The sequence below is a fragment of the Oryzias latipes genome, chromosome 23, assembly GCF_002234675.1.
Source record: "Oryzias latipes chromosome 23, ASM223467v1".
Taxonomy (NCBI): Eukaryota; Metazoa; Chordata; class Actinopteri; order Beloniformes; family Adrianichthyidae; genus Oryzias; species Oryzias latipes.
The window spans coordinates 3,258,137-3,280,004 of record NC_019881.2 but is presented as its reverse complement, the minus strand read 5'-3'; the positions used below and the strand labels follow the sequence as shown (position 1 = coordinate 3,280,004).

The window sequence follows — 21,868 nt, the reverse complement described above, 5'->3', positions numbered from 1 at the left end:
AACCCCTGAACACTTGGCGTCCACATGTGTGGATATCACATTTTGGGTTATAGAACCAAAGTAGACCTACATTATTTTTTGAAGTATACGTTTTTTTTATTGCATAGTTTGACCAAGGGTGTAACTTATACTCATAAGGGACTTATTTCTGATGATTTTTACATAAATAGGCCCATATATTCATCTTTTTCACATTAAACACCAGTCGCCCTTTAGCGGTTGTTTCCCACTAACAACCACTAGAGGGCACTGTAGGTGTGTGTATCAGTATTTGCTACTGACTGCAATGCAGAACAAGAGACGCCGTCAAAAACAAACAGGATTGAGAATTTGATCGTTCTCCTCCTGAACCTTATGATATTTTTCGTATTTGCGTCGAGACATTATTATTATTAAGTAAGCCATCAAACTGGGTCAAAGAGAGATAGAAGTACCGCTGAAAGCGCCGTCATTCAGATGCAACTCCTGCACTACAAAGTAAAAGATCGCATTAAAATCAAGTTTGAATGATGTCATGGAGACGTGATTACTGGTGTTTTTGTAGAGCTCTTCAAAATACATAAACCTCATCTCTCACCATCATCCATGTCTGCCATGCATTGCAAATGCGATATACAGTCAATCCTACCGTGTGGTGATGAGGCTAAAAGCTTGAAAGTAGCTTCTTCCCCAATTGATGAGTGCATCTAGTTCATGAACAGATTTTTGGTCAAGGGTTGAACATTGAATTTGAGTGTGTCAAAAGGGGTAGCGGACATGAATTAGACATGTGAATCGTGTTTGGTGAGAACGTAACATTACGCCGGGCTTGGCAGATTTGTTCAGAAGCATCGACCTTTTCTCCTAAAAGTGCTACTTATAATCTTATTTATGTTATTTTTTTCTTCTTTGTTATGCATTTTCTGGCTCCTGCGATTTATACTCCAGTACGACTTTTACTCCAGAAATACGTGTGTTCAGGGTTAGCTCAACTATTACCTCGGGTCTTAACACATTAAAGAAAAAAGTGAGCAAAAAATGTATTTCTATGTAGAATTTAACGGCAATTTGATCCTTTCATTGTGTTTGGAGAAAAGGTAGCCATTCCCTAAACGTCATCTTAAGAGACAATTAGTTTCTCCACTCTCGCTGTGATAACCAGCCATTTATTTATGTCAGTCTGGAAAGATAAGACAGTGTGGCCAAACAATTTTTACAAGAGTGTTTCAAACTGTTTTTATTGAGCGTTGCCCTGTAATTACTTGTATTATCCAAGGAAATTGCCAACTTGAAAAGACCTTTTCTTCACACTGTTGTTTTAAAAGAGAGGCTCAGATTCAGGAATGTACTTGTAATTGGTCAATAACTAACTCATCTCTATGGTTTCCACATGATATGACTGGGTGGTCATTAAACTGTCAGATATCACGACTGATTGACAGATGTCAAAGTTTTCTCTTCTCTACTTTGGTTTGTTAGATTTGCCTCTAGGCAATCTATTAAGCTGTCACAGTAGAAGTTATTAGCAAAACTCAAAATGTGAAAGAGTCCATCATCAGAGTCTTAGAACTGATGTCAGGAAGGTTTTCTAGGATGTTATGCAGGAAAAACGAAGAAGTGTCCGTTCTGATGTTTATGTGTATTTATACTAAACTTTATGCACACATTTACTGGTGGCTTAAAAATATATTAGGTGAAAATGTTGACGTATGCCACATTTAGACCTATCTGTAAACAACAGATACCCAATGACTTTGGAGGAATAATTTGTAAATTCGGGTTTCGTTATACCCCAGAATTATGTAATGTGAGGGTTTTTTTTTTTGGTCACAGATGCACACGGGGTTTTCTGCTGGTTACCAGGACTGCTCTAGCTCTTGTTTATTTTCTTAAAAGCAAGTAATGCATGTTAAAAAGGTTAAAATAAAGTAGATCTAATAGTTTAGTGGTGCATTTTTAATTTAATTTGCACTAAAATGAGCTCTGGGTGCCTAATTATGAGCTCCAATGGCAGCTGCTACAGACAGATTCTCTCCACCTCCATATGCACCACAATGCAATCAGTGTGGGGATGACTGGGCTCTCCTTCTTTTTACATTGCATCATCCACCCCAGAAGAACAGAAACACTCACTCGAGCACAGGTGCCATCTCACCTTTGCACAAATAGTTTTTGTGACTGAATGAAATGTTTCACATGCGCTGGTCTGAATGCATAAATATGAGTGTTTGAACGTAGTTGTATTATGTCCATGTCTACCCGTTTGAATATGATTTTAAAGATTTGAAAGAAACTGAATTGCCACAGCAGGATCTCATCTGGATATCTGTCTTCAATCTTTTTATGATGACTGTTTCTCATCTTAATGAGGGAAATCCTGCCCCAAACCATTATACTGCCACCTTCGTACCACTTCTCTACCGGTGCAACAGTCAGCACTATGTTCTCATGCTCCAAGCTGTAGACAGTCAGGTTTCACTCTCAGAGCCTGGAGGTACCAAAAGCTCAAAACAAGAGCCAATAGCAACAGTAAAAACAGACGTTTGACTGAAACAGATCCGCCCTGTGTTTCTCACAGATGGTAAACGGCGTATACTTATATAACAGCAAATTGCTTTACGGTCCTAGTCCCATTCACCCGTTCACACACACATTCCCACACTTATGGCAGCGTCACTGCCACCAGCCCTTAGCCACCAGGAGCAATGTGGGGTTCAGTGTCTTGCCCAAAGACACTTTGACACATGGACAGACAAGGTGGAAACCGAACCTGTGATTTTCCAATCAGAGGTTGACCACTGTACCTCTACACCACGACCACCCAAATGTAAGTCACACCCCCAAAAAGGGAAACAATTAGACCTTATGATAAGCTTTCAGCCAAGAAACACAACATATTTGACACTTTGGTCCTCTTGGAGTGTCATAAAGTGTTTTCTGTGGTGTTACCCTCTAATGATGTTTTTATAAGACTCCCCAAGCGATGTCATGCCCAAAAAGAAATCAGAAGGCTTCAATAACAAAACAGCAGGTTACAGGTGAAGTTAAAAGGGAAAAATTCACTTCGTGGCTGCAGTTCAGGGTCTTGCCACTGTCAGGACTGACAGACATAAATTTATAAACAGTCTTATATGCCAACGATGTCAGAGCCAGTTCTCACCACTCCGAGGCTTTGTTGTGACAATGATCAAAGTGTTGGCTTTGACTCAAAGCTCGCTAGCTACCTTCAGGAGTAACGGCTCTGTTGCTCGAAGAGTAAGTCATTACGCGAGCAGGTCAGGGCAAGACAAACATCCAAAGCCTCGGGGAGCCACCAAGAGCTTCCTTATGCTCATCTATGTGAGTCACAAGGTACGCTTGGCCCTTTTCTATGGGACAGGAAATTGTCAACTCTTGTTAGGCCTAATTAAAGTCATTACGGAATTTGACATCAACGTGTTTACAACAATCTCACAGTGTGCCTCCAATCACTGTTCTTTATGCATAACTGGATTCAAGGAAAATGTGCTTCTCATGTGATGTCATGACGTGAATTTTTATGAGCTTCGTCACACAGAAAAATGCCGCACATGACCAGGTTTAATGTGACGCTCCATGTCATCTAGAATTCTTTGTTCCTGTTAAACATGACTTACAACAGTATTAGTAATTGTTTGAGGAAATTAATAAAACCACAAGTTTAACTGACATAATTTCATGAAAATGTCATACAATCAACACACTCCCAAAAGTATTTTCTATATGTACACATCTGTAAAGAAAATTCAGATTTGTCAGTTTTTTGTAGCAAATATCTCTTAATTTTATGCGAAGTTCACACCGCTTCCTACGAAAAGTCTATGGAAACACGCGTATGTGTGCTTTTCGAGCTTCTTAAACGCATTCAGGCATCGCTACGCAAGTTTTTAAGTCAGTTTTGGCAACAAGTTCTCACCCCAATTCATCAAAAATTGACGCACGGGTAGGGATTTCCCCCTTTGCGTCACATACTGATGGTTTGGGCGGGCCCCGACTATTGTTTTCCTTGTGCTGCCGGCTCCAATTAAATCACTTCGGTAAAGTTTCACAACTTTTGACTTCCGCCTAATTAGTAATGATAATAGTGAAAATAAAAAGAAAAGAAAAATAACCTTTTTCAACGTATAGTTTGAAAGTAGCACTTGATGCGTTGTTTCCACTTAAAATAGCTTTTTTTTTGGAATATAAAACAGAAATTAAATTAAAACTAATTTAATGGTTGAAAACGAAAATCAACCACTAGCGTTTCGAGATTTTTAGCACATTGAAAAACGACGAGTTGTGCTCACCCTAAGCATCAGTATGTGACACAGAGGGGTCCCTACCCATGCATATGTGACGAGCTGGGAGGACAATATGTTGGTTTTGGGCACTATATGTTTTTTTTTCTCTGGAATTCTATGATACCAAGTCTTTCATAAATTGGAATTGAGCTGTGAAAGAAAGCAAGATTCACTTCATATGCTGAAAGTGTGTTGAAAAACCCATGCTCAGCGCGTTCTTGAATGTGCCACGGTGTGTTCTTAGTAAAAAAGGCAACACTTGGAATCACTTTCTCACACCTTATCGATCTACTTCAAACACACGTCTCTATGACCATCACTGACAACAAAGTCTTTAAACCTAAAGCAGATTTTACATCATCAGTGTAGGTAAAAGAGAACCTGCGTTAAAAAGGGCAATCCAAGCAAACGTAGAAAAACTCCTATCAATCCAGTTCTGACGTTTTCACGATCATTGGAGGTCAGAAACTATAGACGTGTTTTGTCCTATATGCAACTTGAGCCAGAACTTTACAGGAAGTGGCCAAAGCTTCCTAAATATAGCTTCTCTTTGACACAGCTCCATTTACAAAATGCTCCTTCAGATGCAAAACATTTCTGCTGCCAAACGGTAACTATTAGAGTAACTTTGGTTGAGCGTGTCTTGACAGAGATCTTTTTGACCTAGTTAAAGTCTCCAAAGGTCAACTTTAAGCCAGACAAACTGATGAAAAAGGGTCATAAGTGACTCATTCACCACAAAGACGTCAGAAAAAACACATCTAAATCAAATGTGTTGGCAAGCAAACCCCAAAAACCAGTAAAGATGATATGACTCTTCATTTTAAGCTCACCAAAAACATATGCCTACAGTAAAAGTAAACTTGGTACTGAGTTCACACCTGATATCATATTTTGGTTTAAAAATAGGAACTTTTACTTTAAAAAAATATATATAAGTAGTAGGCTATACATTAGTTATACGTTGTGGGTGTGAATACATTCTTGCAACACGGTAGTTTGTCTTTCAAAAAAAAGTAAAATTAAAGCCGCAAGCGGCGTTGTACGGTCCGCAGACGCAACCCGCCTTTCACGGCCAACTCAATGCGCAACTGCCGCCCTCACCGCCCACCTTTGATCAAGGCTAGTCAAAGCTGCAAATGCTATTGATGCTAACAATGCTAATTATGCTATTGTGCCTAAAAGTGCTAGCATTGTGATCAGCATCATCAACTCACTCAGAAAATCACAGTGCTCCATTGGTGAGAGCTATATGTCATAAGTTGATAAAAAATAAATAAAAAAAATTTCAAAATAGCGGCTTCTCTGTTGATTTTATCTCCATAGCAACCATTTTATGTTTTGGTCGCCTCGGGATGATGAACAGATCGACGTCAGTTTCAGACGTATCGGCAGAAGTCAACTTTTTGTTGTCCTTAGCAACAGTGTTTTTTTTCTAACCACGCCCACATTATTTATATGTCCATATCCAGTGTTTTTCATTACGTTCAGTACCTGACATGGATTCATGCATTCACTTTTTACAGTATTCCATTGAAAAATAGAAGTCATAACAGTGTGCCACTTTTGCTAGCTCGCCACGCGCACGCCGTTCAATATCTACAACTTCTAATTGCAACATTTTGTCCACATCACCTTGCTATGAATGCCTGAGAATTTACGAGACAATCGCAAAAAATCCCTAAGACATGTTTTCGTTTGTATGTGGCGCTAGAGGGGCTTTTTAAAAAAAATGCAAGATGGCGGCCTTCTCCCAAGGTCAAAGGTCAACGACACTTCTGCGGTGTTTGTAGACTGGAGCTGGCAGGAAGTGTGAGCAATTTCGTGAAAATCGATCACACAAAAGTGTTGTTCTCCCATTTCGGGGAAAAACACAAAAATTGCCAATTCTCAGAGTTTGGCACAAAATGGCCGCCAAGCCGTAGGTAGTGTGGCCGTCCCATTATGATTTCAAAACTTCTGTGGGATATCCCCAACACGTGTGTTTTACATTTGTAACTGTATTTTGAAGTAAAAAATGTCGGCCTTTTTCGGCCCATAATTTTTTTTTGACGGGATCGCTGGCCGTGATGTCATCGTCTTCAGGGCGGTGACGTTGACTTTGTGGAAAATTCATTTTCAATTTATCCGAGGTGTGTGCACATTTTGGTGACTTTTCGAGTATGCGGCGGGGGTCAGATTTTTGCTGAAAGGCGCCGAAATGTGGTCCTTGCAGTCGGTGAATGCTGCTGCGGGCCAAAATAAGGTATTTTCAGTCACTTTACCGCACATACACGACTTTTAATCTGAACTGTAACCTCATAAAATTTGCATACCAACTGTCTAGGGAAGCTTACAAAATAAAATACTCCGACAAACTCAGCTGTCATGTCACATGTTCATGTGGTTTGTTTTGCTTTTACACTGAGTGGACTGAATCCAGGCCGAACAAAACAGGCAGTGACGGCAGGTTCTTCAATGTTTTTGCTCATCTTTTGTCCTCCGAAAATTTGAAAGTAAAAATGAGTTTAAAGTCCAAGTCCAACTATACTTTTATCAATTGTAAAGACCCAGTGGTCTTTAATTCATTATTATGCCATTTTAAGCCAAATTCTAAAAGCCTGTGTTGTTTTTTTTAAGACATAGTTTCTGCTGAGCGGCAGGAGTTTATCAGAAATTGGGTGGGAAATGTGAGCAGGACTGTTGGCACGGTGTAGGTACCAAAACTATTCGGCCTGCAATAACCCTTCGGGGTCCTTCGGGGTCATGGGACTAGTCCTGACGTAACATTATGTGATTGGCTGTCTGTTGGTCCGATGACGTGTCAGATAGTGATTGGTCTGGACAAATGACGATACCACCACAGAAGAAGATATTCTGCTGTCCGTTGTAAACAAACAGAGCTCCAACATAGAGCAAGATTATCTTCATAATGTGCTATTATTATTAATATTAACTTCATGTTCGCTTGTTGTTTTTTAACTGTGCGCCCAGTGCTTTATTATTGGCAGAACAGAACCGGAGGAAGGATTAGGATAAGGTTAATATGTGCTAACAACATTTTAGTGCAGGTGAACTTAAACTGGAATAACATCAGCCTTTATTTTGTCTGGACCCGACTGGAAACACAAATTCACATGACAGTTTGCACGGTTTCTCAGGACTGTTCATTCAAAAGCCGCCTCCACTAACGCACACACCATCACAAAGCTTTTTCTCTGCTTGGAGATACAAATCTCCCGGGAGACACGGTTCTCCTGAGTCTGGCAGCTCGCTCACACAGAGCAACTGTACGGACTGCGGTCCGAACCCTTGTCCTGATCGCACACTATAACAAAGCCCCAAGACACGGTTCGCTCGTGTGGAGCAGCAGGTTCATTCTAACAGCCACAAATCTTTTTACAAAGTGGGTTGTGGCAAAATCTCTCTGTAAATATTACAAAGAATAATGTCAGACACAACTTATGAGGGAAAAGAACTTTGGGTTACAAAAGGAAACGTGAAATGAAAATATGTAGAGCCCGCGCAGATCTCCACGTTACGTAGTTTGTCCAAGTGGGGCCACCGTAGTGTGACGTTACCCTCAGTTTAAAGGACCCCGAACGGTTGTTGCAGGCCGAATGGTTTTGGTATCTACAGCGGAAGTAACTCTCCGCTAATATCCCATCATCCCTTTGTTAACACTAACACCCCTAACCTAACATTAGTGGTGCAACAAAAATGGTGAGGAATATCGGAGCTATCCATCAGTACAGTTTAGATCCAGATTCCAGCTCAGACGAGGACAACTAAGATGTTCATGGATCCGTTTGTCTGCAGGTGGAGGATCAGAATGGAGGGAGAATTTGCTGTGTTCATCTGCTCCAGATTCCACCAGGACTTGGATAAAGAAATATTTTGAAATGCAGATTTAATCCTTAATTATTTTAGTAATGCCCTCCATCATAAAAGAAATGCTACAAGACCATGTTAAAACACGATTTTCCTCAAAATGAGTCTTTAAATGTTCGGTTTGTTCCAGCATGGAGAGCTCCTTTGACCGCATGTTGTCTGTTCACAGCAAAATCATCAAAATGCAAGCACGAGTCCTCTAATCAACTCCAGGCCTTTTATCTGCTTCACTCATAGTGACATAACAAGGGAATTGCCCACACCTGCCCATGCAATAGCATGGAAGTCAATTGTCCAATTACTTATGAGCCCATGAAATGCTCTAAACTAAAGCACAAAAAAGCTTTAGTTTTTCACATTTTTATGCTATCTTTTTGTTCAACCCATGGAACAAAAGCTGTAAGTCTGCACTTCAATGGCATTTGAGTTGTTTTATTTAAAATCCACTGTGGTAATGTACAGAATCAAAATTAGAAATAAATTAAATGTGTCTGTCATAATATTTATGGTCCTGACTGTATATATTTTATTGTATCTTTTTCTCATCACATTAAAGAAATACTATGATATGCTAAATCAGCTCCAGCTACAACAAGAAAAAAAAATCATTTTTTCATGAGTCATTTTATTTAGAATAAAATCTAAAAGGATTCATCCAGACCAATGGACCAATCAAACGTTTTTGCTTCCTTTTTTTCCACCATGTTTCAGATCCAATTAACCTGGAATTACCAAATGCAGCAGATCCTCAAAGAACCACTCAAGGTCTGGGAGTCATTTCTCAGTAACTCTTAAGCTAAAACGTCATCTTTTACACAAAATGCATTTAATCCAGAGGATTAAATGAAGTAGCTCCGGCATAACTAACTTCAACTGAGCTGAAACTTCATGAACCATTTTTATCTTCTTTTGGACTCAAACCTTTTAATGGGAAGACTGTAAAAATAGACTGGAATAAGGAGTCATTTGAAAAAAAAAACCTTCACAATGAGAAGCTGTGTAAATGTTTTCAATGGTTTTGTTGAATCCTCAAAATTGTAAGAGGTGAATCAAACGTTTAAACTCTTTCAAAAGGAGTCATAGTGTTGAAACTGAAGAATGAGGTCAAACTTTGAGAACGTTGAGAATTTTTCTTTCTGCAGAAAATTCTAAACATGGATGCTTTTGGCATTATGAATTCCTTATAAAATGAGCAAAGATCAGGTCAAAGGCAAGAATAGAAAGAGGGAGAAAGCCTTTTCATGCAGCTTTAACCCTTGTGCTATCCTAGGCACTTTAACATTGGGAGTTAGTTGGGTCATCTAGACCCACTAGACAGTGCACTGAACCTTTTTTCTTCAATGATTTGTGATCTTCACTGGTGTCCATGGATTACATGAAATCGTTCCGCCTTTATCCACCTTTGTCATGGTAGGGAGAACACGTCAATGGTCATCTTGACCCCATAGGATAGCACAAGGGTTAAGAAAAGTAAAATATAGCTTCTGTAAACTTTCACTTTCAGTCACATCTGTCAAAAATGTGGTTTTAATTTTACCTTGAAAGGAGAAAACAGGAAGTGATCATGTTTAGTCAGGCTTTGCCCACCCAGTTTTTGAGTCAATATTAGTATAATTATTGATAAAGATTAGGAAATCATCAATAAAAGCTTCTTGAAGCATTGCAAAAAAAAAAAAAAAAAAAAAAATATATATATATATATATATATATATATATATATTTATAAATGTGTCAAAACATTAAGGTGATATTTAAAATACCGGTACACTTTCACATAATTACTGGTGTGGATTCAGTTCTAAATATTGTTGCAATGCAAAAACATTTAACTGAAGCTGTGGATGACTCATTTTGTTGACTGTTTTGACCTCTTTGGAGCAACTTTTTCTCTGTGCTTAGTTTTGTTTCTTGGTTCAAAACTGCACCTTTGGCATGTACATTAATGAGATATTTAAGGGACTGAAATTATACAAGTTTGTATTATTTGTAGATGACACCAATATATTTTACCGTGATGTACATTTTAAAAATCTTATTGGCACTATCAATAATGAACTAGATATTATAAAAAAAAATGTTTTTTGGATTGCAAACAGTTATTAAATATAAATAAAACGAAACTCAATTACTTTTTGGTAAATATAAGGAAAATTTCAAGCAACAGTTAAGAATAACACTAATTTAAAAATTAAAAGACAATAAGTTTTTAGGACTAATCAATGCTAAACCTTCTTGGCAAACACTCATCAGACATATAAAAGTAAAAATCTCAGAAGATCTTTCATTAATAAATAAAGTAAAACCTTTTGCTTGATTGCAATTCACGACTAATATTGTATAGCTGCTTGGTGCTTCCCTACCTTAACCACTGCCACGAAATTTGAGGGAATAACCATAAATCTTCATTAAAGACATTTTACATATTACAAAAAGTCAGAAATATTCACAAAGTAGGATATTTGGAGCATACTAATCCAGTATTTTTTACAGTCAAAATTACTAAAATGACAGGACTTAGTTTAAAATCAAACATTAAAAATACTATGTAAAACATATAGTAATGCGTTGCCAAATAATATACATAAAAAATATTCATAGTAAGAGACACTTTCAAAAATTAAGAAGAACCGAAAAATTCCAACTTCCGATGAACAACACGCAGAAGATTTTGTGTCCGTGTACGGAGTAAAACGGTGGAATCATTTAGGGCTGGAATCTAAATATGTTTCAAACTTGTTATAAGCGGTATGGACAAATGATAAGAATGTATAATTTTTCTGACTGTAAATTCTTTGGGAATTAGCAGCAATGCATTATGGGTTAGAAGCTACCATTGTATGTAGAGGATGATGGTAATTACTATATGATCTGAGTACAGTATTGTAATCGGTACCTAAGGGGCAGGCTTATTCTCTTTCAAACGTGATATTTCTGTATTGGTTTTTTTTTGTTTGTTATTTTAACCCGCCCAGTCCAACAGCTGAGCAAACAGATGAGAGATGAAAGCCTCTGTGTTGGACTTATTTGACTTTTACTTTGTATTGTATTGTTGCTATTGTTATTGATGTCATTGTCTGACCTACCGTGTGAGACTGATTGTTGCTGTTCTTTTAGACAAGTTAAAACAAGTTGATCGCATAAACAGTCAAACACTTACAGTAGTTCAAAGAGCGTTTGTTGCTCTGGAATTCACCTGCAAAATCTCCGATTGTTAAAGGGTTAAACAAGGTCGCATTTGGTCTTGGTGCTTATCAGCAGTCCTCCCCTGCATAGAATCTTTGAGAGGATTGAGTTTACATCTTCTGAGCTTATCACACCTGAGGGATTGATGCAGGTAATCCGCATCTTAACAGGAACGCACACAGGTGGCTGCACTCCATGTGTCAACACGGCGTCATCACACCAAAGTCCGGCATGGTTTGATGTCTTCAAGGTGTTCATGCGTTCGTCCAGAGGTGGATGGAGGTGTGCAGACAGAGACACATGCGTCATGCGTCATGTCCAGTGACCAGCAAATGGTAGCGGGAGGTTTTTTAGTTATTTCTATTTTCTACCCTTCAAAGAGAAGATCATCGGACGCGCGCAGCTGCTCTCTGAGTGGCGTCTGTGGCAACAAGACGTCATGGCACATTGACTTGTCTGTTTTTTTGTTTGCTTTCTCTGTAATCTGCCTGGTTTTAGTTCTGTGTGTCAAGTACCTGCGAGGCAGAGCCAAGATAACCAAACTGTGGTAAACAGATGAGCTGCTGTTTGTTTTGGGCTCTAATGCATGTGAATGCGTGGCTGCATGTCACTGGATGTTTGTGTGTGCTCACTGGATTAGCACTAACATGCAGCACGACTGCTGGCCAACTTCAACAAACGGGAAACTGGAACTCCAGCCATGATGCTGAGAGGGAAGCTGCCAGCACTCGAACCGTTCACATGACCACAGCAACACAAAAGACACACAGTTGGGTCATGACAGAGGACATTTGCTGCTTTAAGTTGGCATGTGAACTATGAAAGAAAATAAACACTTGATTTAAACAGTACATGTGAATGTATAGAGAGTGGCTGGACAGCTAAACATTTTATAGAACCATTAAATTCAAATTATACACTTTTTTTGAGTAAAAAACTTTAAAAAAACACATCTTCTTATTGTACATTTAAATTGTAAAGTCTTTCTGAAAATATTAATTATATTATATTTTGGAGGCCGTGTAAAATAAGGAAAAGTTATTCAGCGAGCAAAAAGAAGAAAACAAACAAAAAAAAAACAGGTTGCTTGATATAAAGTGTTTGAGGTCAAATCTTTTGATCAAACATTCGAGCGCCACATGTTCTTGTGGCATTTTTCTCTGGTGATGGAAGACTATTAAGGCTGCATTTTGTTTAGTTTTTTTCTTTTTTTTTGTGTATTTATGTTTAACAGAGTGGGACTTAAGGATCTTTGTGTGTCGGTCTCTGATTACATTCAGGCGTGGTGCTGGAAAGGGTTTGGCTCCCATTGGACCCAAGATGATGGAGGCAGCCTGTAACCCTTGTGCTATCCTAGGCACTTTAACATTGGGAGTGGGGTCATCTAGACCCACTAGACAGTGCTCTGAACCTTTTTTCTTTAATGATTTGTGATCTTCACTGGTGTCCATGGATTACATGAAATCTTTCCACCTGTATCCACCTTTGTCATGGTAGGGGGAACACGTCAATGGAAGGGGGGGGTCATCTAAGATAGCACAAGGGTTAAAAGCACCGTGTGGACCTCCAGCCTGCGAGAGGGGAGCTTTCCTTCATCCTGTCTCCACTGCCGCTTGGTGCTCTTCTCCACCTTCCTATGTAGTCTGAGTTGCACTTTGTAGTTCTTCAACCATTGACCCATGTGCGTCTCTGTTGTACTCTGAGCTGGTATCTGGATCGAAACTCTTCGGCTCAATAGCTTTAATATTGCTCGCCATTTTTAAGTTAGGATGGGGGTGGGAGGGGCTGTAAACTAGTGGGAGAGTGTTTACAAAGAAGGGAAGTGGGGGCGGGGTTGCTCTACCCAATAGTCCACAACTCAGATGAGAATTTCTAAGGAACTGTGTCCTAGAAAACGACACAGGTTTCTTAATTTTTTGGCTAAAATCTGCAAAATAATAATCAAAAAGGCACTGGAAACACTTTTGACAACAAATCAAAGGATGATTGGAGTGGAATTTTAAAAGTAGGTCAAATTGCACCCTAAATATTTGGAGATTTAGTGCCTCAACACAAAATATCAATTTTTGAAGATAAAACTACCTAAACTGCATGTAGAAACATCAAAATGCTCTCACAACACATATGAATACTATTTATATCATAATTTTTGCAAAAGGTCAGGTCAGATTAAGATCAATGACATTGTGCATATGACAGACAGGTGCTGCAGGTCATTGTCGATGCTGTCCCATTGCCTCCTTTTACACTGTAACTGATATGAATTCAGTTCAGCTAAATCCATTTCAACCAAAACCTCAGTCTAGTTACAAAACTCGGCACAAACCAGAATATTTTCTTTTTCAAATTGCACTTTGTTTGGCCGTCTGCCATTTTTGACGTGTTGCTGGAGTGGGCGGAGCTAACGCCACTCAAAGCACAGATTTCAACTTCAGCCCAACTTTTGGAGAATCAAGTGGTGTCACTCCAAACTGAAGTCACTTCAGTTTAGGTTGGTGCCAAAAAACTGTTCAATTAGTTGGTAATTAATTTGAATTAAAATGCATAAATTAGATGATTAACTTATATTGCCTCATTAATGACTTGTATAAATCTTGTACATTTAAGTACATTGGATACTACAGACCAATTTTAAAGGTTTATTTGAACAGAAATGTACTTTTCAATTAAATTAAAATTGTTTAACAGAATATTATATAGCCAACCACAGTTCACAAAAATGGACAAAACTGTGTGACTATATCAGAAATATTATACAAGCAAATTCATGCAGCATAGAACAGACTGATTAGAAATCAAGACACAACAAAAGATTTATTCAATACTTGCAAAATAAGTGCGGCTGATGTAAAAAAGACATATGTGCTGAACTGCGTTCACTGCATAGGATGTTTTGAATGCTTTAGTAGGACACTTTTCCTGAAAACTTTCAACTGTTTTGTTTCATGGTTATTTATCATGTGTCTAATTGTGCAGCTTTTATTTAGAATTTGACCAATTACGACAAAAGAAAGTTCATCAACACGCTGACTGTGTGTATTCCCACTGTGGTTGCTCATTAGTGAGCAACCACACTGCAGAATAAAAAATACTGCAGAATAAAAATAAAAAAAACAAAAAAGGTTTGAAAGTAAGGCTTGAACTTTGGTGTTAAAGTTGTAGTTGTTGTTTACCTTTCGGCTAAGGGGTCACCACAGCAAATCAGCTTTCACCGAGTCACACAGGTTCTTTTGATAGAGATTTTTGCGCCAGATGCCCTTCCCTATACAACCCTGTGTTCTATCCAGCAGGGGACCGGCACAGAGAGACCCAGACTTGGGCCCCCTTGTGGCTACATAGTTTGACAGTAGCGGAGAGAGTCTTGCCCAAAGACCAACACTGGAAGAAGCTCATCCTCAGTGATGCAAACCCTGGTTTTCCAGGTCCTACACTCAGCCAACTGAGCCACCCAGCCGCTCGTCAAACTTTGATGTTAAAGTACACTTCATAAATGCTCATTTTTATCTTCAAAAACAATTACAAAATTCTTGAATTAGATTCAAGACCGAAACCTTTCAGGGATAAAATGGAAGTCCGGTTTTTGCCTGATGTGATCTTTCTGAAGCATTTTTCTCAAACTCCTTCTCAGCCAACAGCTATTTAAAACAAGTTCAATAACAGATGTAGCCACAACTCCAGGCTCTTTCTGTCTCCTGTCTGACATTTCAATTAAATAAGAGTCAACAAAATGCCAAGCCGGTTTGACACACATCCCATCTGACAGACCTCTCCGAGGATATGCTAAGATCAGGACATAAAGTCATCACAAAACAACAGGCTTGGTTATATCAGGATAAAGAGCTAATTAACTCGTGACACTGAGGTAATGGCATTACAGAGCAATTTTAAGTATGGCTGCTCAATAAGAACAAGTAAAAGAGGATTAAGGGATTTCAAGATGGATGAAAAGAACTGGGACCAAGAAAACACTTTAATTCCCAGCCAACCTGGCAGTGTCCTGTCAGCCTGCACCGGTGTCTGTGACGGCTGATGCCGAGAGTGCCATCTACTGCCAGGCTGCACCAGTCTACGGCAAGATCTTCATGGTTTTTAGGCTCCAAACCTAAATCAAATAAAAACTACTTGATGGATCGGTGCCAGAAATGTGCGTTTTATATATTGTAGAGAGAAAGGAACAGGCAATGTTAGGCATTATTTCTACAGTTTTCTTCGTGAACTTGAAAAAAAACCTTCTTTTTTTTTGTGGAAAAGGAAAGCTTCACAACATGATTAAAGCAGCAAGCGGCGTGGTATGGCCCATAGGACCGCCCTCGCCATTGCCCCCTTTTTACCTACCCTCACTGGCTGAGCTGCTGCTTCAGGCCTGTCGCTCTGCCTCTATACATGTGACAAATCCATGAAAAAATAGTTTTTTCAAAATGGCAGCAGTTTTTCTGTTGGTTTATCTCCATAGCAACCATTCCACGTTTGGTTCCCTGGAGGTCACAAACATGTCGATGTAATTTTCAGAAGAATCAGCAAAAGAAAAAATTTGGATTTCCTTAGCAACCAAGGTTTTTTAACCATACCCACACTCCTGATAGGTTCATTTTTTATGTTATATCGTTATTTCATTGAGCTTGACCCAACAGTTTATCTATTACAGTTTCACAGTATCCTAGTAAAAACTGTGCGAGCAACAGGGGAACACCAATTTCGCGCTAATGGCTAATTCCAACATATTTTCCTAGGAAGCTACCCAACAATGCTGATGGAGTTAGGAGGTGATAGATTAAAAGTCCTAAGAGAAGTTTTAATTTCTAGCCGATACTAAAGATGATTCATTTTTGGGAAATTCAAAAAAGCGCCCACTTCCCGAGGTCAAAGTTTGACTCAGGTTGAAGATTTAACTTTGTGGTTTGTGTGTGAAATTTTGTTAAGTTCTCTTTGACAAAAGTTTTTATTTCTCATATTGTATGAAAATGTGAAAATCGGCTAATTTCAAACTTTGGAACAAAAGGGCTGCCAAGCAACAGGTCCTGTGGGCAAAACTTCCTTGAGAAATCCCCGACACATGTCTTTTGGTTTCATTGGTGGATTTTAAACTATTTTTTTGAGTCCCATAAGAGATTTTAGCCCTCATGCACTACGATGACAATGATTTCTCCTTTTTAGATTATTTTTTACAACTTAATTATACAACTTGGTTTGATTCTTATAGATGCCAGGTTGGTTTAAAAAAAAAACTACATGTTTGCACCGTTTACCCTGTTTTAAAGGCGTGTCACACAGCCACAACGTACGTTTTGTACATTTTCCACATTTTCCACTTATGAAAGTTTATTCTTTCGAGATAAACAATGTTCGTCATTTGTAGATGTGCACAGATGTCTGTCGAGGTTTTTCGGCCAGCGGGTCTTTACGTGAATTCGGTTTTGAGCCAAAATTCTCGATCGGTTGAGAATTAGGCAGTTTACGCATATTTTATGTAGTTTACATGGAATCATTACATTAATTTTTTTTCGATTCTGCAAGATGCATATGTAAATTTGATGGCTTTCCACAACCATTTCATGGATGTTCAACGGACCTATCGTACATGAACCATTGATATATACCTTTCATATCACGTATACGGCGCACATATTACATAAAGTAAGGTTTAATGGCCTACGAAGTACGCATTATCACCTTTTTCTTCCCCCTGTTGGACGGTTGCTCCCGCGAAGTGCGTTAAAAAGTGATTATGCACACTTCGAAAGCTATTAACCTGCTTATACCATGGTCACTTACAAAATAAATAAATAATAACCACTTTTTAGTCCTTAATTCTTGTTTTTATTCTATTTTGGATCGCTTTTTTCACAAATAGCGGACTTTTTCACACGTGGTGCAGCGCCTTGTCATGGTAACGTGACAAGGAGTCAAGATTCTGCGATATAAAGCGATATATATATATACATATATATGTATATATGTATATATATATACATACATATGTATATATGTATATATATATATATATATATATATATATATATATATATATATATATATATATATATATATATATATATATATATATATATATATATATATACATGCTGATTGTCCCAATGGGTTGAATAAAGCATCCGTTCAGAGAAAAAGTTCACGTCTTACCGCTTGTTTTTGTCCAGATGATGAAGCTAAATGTTGTTTTAAAGAAGCCAGCACAGTGATACAGAAGATTTAAGATAGGTGACCGGAACTTCTTTTTGGGGCGTGCGGTTATCACTGTGTGTTATCACTTTTTAATGCACAACCAGCAGCCAATCAGAATCGAGTATTTACCCGGCCCATGGTGTAAAGTCACGTAATTGACGCACAAATCACTAATGAATTGCGTATAAACGGCACTAAACAGCAATAATCACACACAGTTCTACCCTGATTTTTGCATTCTTTGCATGGTTCATCTGTGATGCATCTATGAAAATTTCACGTACAGACGACAACCTTTCTCACTTTTTCCACGTATATTCACATATGACCAATTTTCATCTGTTCAATATGCGCAAAATGTTTATTGTGGCTGTGTGATACGGCCTTTAATCTTTCATTTAATATTTCTTACATTTAAACTTGGGACCACATAAATGTCTCTTCAAATTCTAAAGTCTTTCTGAGTTGCATCAAACGTTGTTAGTTGTGTTTATAATGTTAGTTGAAAAAAAACTCACAAATAGCAGGAAAGCCGGAGTCCAACAGAGTCATCATGGCTGGAAAGAATGTTGAAGGCACACTAACTTAAATTCCACGTCTTAGAGACCTGACATTTCCTTCCTGATAAAAATGTTCTGTATGTCACAAGCTGCTTTTATGGTCTGTGTCACATTCAGATGTTTGACTGTTTTGAATTTAGATGTGAAAGTTCTCCAACCAGATTCCAGAGCAGGAATGTATAATATGTTCCTGTAAGTGTTTTCTCACTTACCTCTCTGTTTTATCATACATGAACAGTTATTTTAAGAACACCTACAATAACTGACTTTGTGTAACCTTACTTACACAGACACAGCCAGGTAAATACTGTCATATCTACGTATGTATGCATATGTCTACACTCAACCGGCCAGTTTATTAGGTACACCTTGCTAGTACCGGGTTGGACCCATTTATGCTTTCAGAACTGCCTTAATTCTCGGTGGCATAGATTCAACAAAGTTCTTGAATTATTCCGCAGAGAGTTTGTCCATATTGACTTGACAGCATCACACATTTGCAGCAGATTTGTCGGCTGCAAATCCATGATGCTGATCTCCTGTTCCATCACATCCCAAAGGTTCTCTATTGGGTTGAGATCTGGTGACTGCTGGTATCCTGCTGGAAGTAGCCATCAGAAGATGGTACACTGTGGTCAGAAATGGATGGACATGGTCAGCAACAATACTCAGGTAGGTTGTGGCATTGGAACCATGCTCAACTGGTACTAAGCCGGAACTGTTGATACAAGGCAGGATGGATCCATGCTTTCATATTGCTGACGCCAAATTCTCCAGGTTGGACGTGTTGCGCATTCAGAGATTCTCTTTTGCAGAATTTGGTTGTAACCTGTGGTTGAGTTCATGTTGTCTTTCTATCAGCTGGAACCAGTTAATCTCCTCTGACCTCTGGCATCAACAAGGCATTTCACATCAACTATGCATTCTCACTGGATAGTTTCTGTTTTTCTGATCATTCCCTGTGAACTGTAGAGATGGTTGTGGGAGAAAATCCCAGTAGATCAATTGTTTTTGAAATCCTCAGACAATGCCACATTCAAAGTCACTTCCATCACCTTTCTTCCCTGTTCTGATGCTCGGTTTGAACTGCAGCAGATCATCTTCACCATGTCTGCACGCCTAAATGCGTTGAGTTGCTACCATGTAATTAGCTAATTAGACATTTGCATCAACGAGCAGTTGATTGAGATAATGTATGTATCTGATCTGTAAGACTACAGCAGAACGGTGCACAGGTACCTTAGCAGCTAAAGTTCAACACCCTCCGGAAGTTGATCATTTTTTTAAGCACTGAAATGCTGCTATGGAAGCACCAACATTACATTTGTTTTACCGGTAATCTGTCAGTTAAAAAGGGTTTTTATGAGGCTCCAAATGAAAAAAATGTCATTTAACAGAAAAACTTTACTGGGCCAAGTCGCTCCTCTTTATTCCCAACCAATATTGATATTATTGAAAATAACCACATGTTTACCCCATTCATTTCTCCCCTGTTTGAGACCAAAAATAAAAAAATAACTACACCAAAGTGAGACTTTGAGAAGTTTCATAGAAACCAGAGTGGTAAAGCGCTCGGGGGGGGGGGGGGGGGGGGGGGGGGCGCTTAGTGACAGGCTTAGTGGAGCAGTGTGCCAAACCGGCAAATCCTCTAGAGGGATTTTCGCCCAGTAATGTCTGAGCCTTAATGCTGTCAAATTGAATCCAGATGTTTCAGGAGAGGCCGAGTAAGACATCCAGATAAGGGTGAACAGTTTTTAGTCAAATGTCTGAATTTGATTTATTTACACACCAACAACAAAAACATCAGAGTACGGGTTTTTTCCAAGTTCTAGGTCTATGCACTGGACTGTTATAGGACGAGTGTGACGTTAGCTATATGCTAAACATGCGGCCCCTTTGTGGTCCACAAATGTGTGGAAAAGTTTGTGTTTTGTTCAGAGACGTCAAAGAAAAAAGGAGGAGAAAGTGTTCAGTGTTCACCATCTGGCAAAGAGGACCTGCCTGCAGACAACAAGATGGCGCCGAGACATCATCGGCCATAACTGGGCTCGTATCTGAATTCCTTCACTACTCACAACATAATGCACTATATAGGGGCTGAATCTACAATTCTAGAATCGAGTGCCCAAGAAATCTGCCAGAAGTCTCTACAAAAACCAGTGTGCATCGATGCTCACGAGATTGGGACAAATATAGACCACAATGCATTGGGTTTGAACAATTATTGTGAAAAAATTATATAAATGTATTTTTTTTATAAACCATCCACGTTTTCGTCAGCAGAACACAGAAGAGTCATACATAGTCTACATGAAACGCTTGTGTTGATTAGTTTTGTTAAAAAAAAAGTAGTGAGCATGCTGTCCGAATTGCATATAAGTTACAGGGCACTAAATTGGTCAGCACTTTATAGTTTTTTTAGCATTTAGGGGGTAAGTGAGAAAATTTGGTCATAGCCTGAGAGTCCTTAACTTCCTCCCCCCTAGAAAAAAAAACGTAACTTTAACTGGCGACTCTTAACAGTTACGGTTTTTACTGCTTCAAGCTTTAATAAAAGTTTTTACTTTTATCAATGTCAAATTCGGAAGGAACATAATGTTTATTGTTTTTGCCCCATTTTAAGCGAACCCTGCTCACTTAAACTTTATTTTGTACTGACGACCCCAACAGTTACCATTGATTCACATTTTTAAGCCTTTGACAAAGGGTGTTACAATTCTGGAAACTTTTTCATGTTAACTATGGCATTTAAAATCTAAACCTTGACATTTAATTGGACATATATGGTAAATAACCTTGGAAATAAAAAGCTGTTTATGTATATTCAGTGTATTCATCGTTTTCCTGCATTATTTGAAAAACTAGAACTCGTCTGATAATTATTTGGCTGCCTTATTCTTAACTTCTGAAAAATAAATAAAATATTTGAACAGAAAAACATAAACCTTGGCCTAAAGTTGTACAATTTCCACTTGATGCCAGGCGCCATCTTGTTGTCTGCAGCTGTCCTTCTTTACCCGGTAAGCCGCAGAGGGTGCACAGGTTGCCCACCCATAATGCCTTGTGATGCTCTGTAATTTTCTAGAACTAGACTTCATAAAGCAAAGATAAAGAAATTTTCTTTGCGATCTAAGTTGCTCAGTTTTGCTATAGTGTAAATGAATGGAAGTTGAAACCCACAGGTACGTTTATCCAGAGTTTGGGGAAAGAGGGTTTGTCGTCTCCAGCCTGTCTTTCAACCCCTGCAGGTGTCAGAGGAGGGAAGGGCAGAATTCCAGTAATGACAGTGAGTAACCCTCTGAGTACTTCTGCGCCTCGAGCTCGGTGACTCATTTGTATTCAGCGCCATGATTGCTTGAGAAAATTAGTTTATTGCCCATCGATGCATTGAAAGAAAGGTATGCGGCTGCAATGGGGACACAAGGTGAAGAGGGTGAAGTAACGAAGGTTTGGAAGCGTGTATGGACACATGTCTGGCTCTGAGCCAAACCACATTATACTGAAAAGACACTGACCTTAACAGTGCGTCAAAGAATTCCAAACATTTTACAGTGTGCAGGACGGGTAAAGGAAAAAGAAACGAGCAGGGTGCAGACGGAGTGGAACTACAGAGTTCCTGACTTCTGTTTTGTGTCCATTAGTAAAACCTCCATTAGCAGAACCCCAACAGTAGAGAGTGACAGCCCAACACGGAATTTTTCATAAACATCACAGACAAAAACACAAATAATCATCAGCCATTTTTTCCCTGAAATGGTCTTCTTCACAGTGAACCCTGTTTAAATGATTCAA

At 38.8% G+C, this 21,868-nt stretch overlaps 1 protein-coding gene across 3 annotated transcripts in view; it reads right to left on the bottom strand.

The window, feature by feature from the left end:
- ntf3 (neurotrophin 3) overlaps positions 1 to 21,868 on the bottom strand; it is a 53,641-nt gene that overhangs the window by 4,534 nt on the left and 27,239 nt on the right. Inside the window, exons 1-2 of one of the 3 annotated variants that reach the window (XM_020714204.2) lie at positions 15,669 to 15,748; positions 15,320 to 15,435 (exon numbers count right to left, since the gene is read on the bottom strand). The exons of 1 other annotated variant lie outside the window; for it this stretch is intronic. The gene's annotated coding sequence lies outside the window, so the exon portion shown is untranslated. Of the gene's footprint in view, positions 1 to 15,319; positions 15,436 to 15,668; positions 15,754 to 21,868 lie in introns of those variants that run through there. One more of the 3 variants, XM_020714203.2, reaches the window with a different exon arrangement.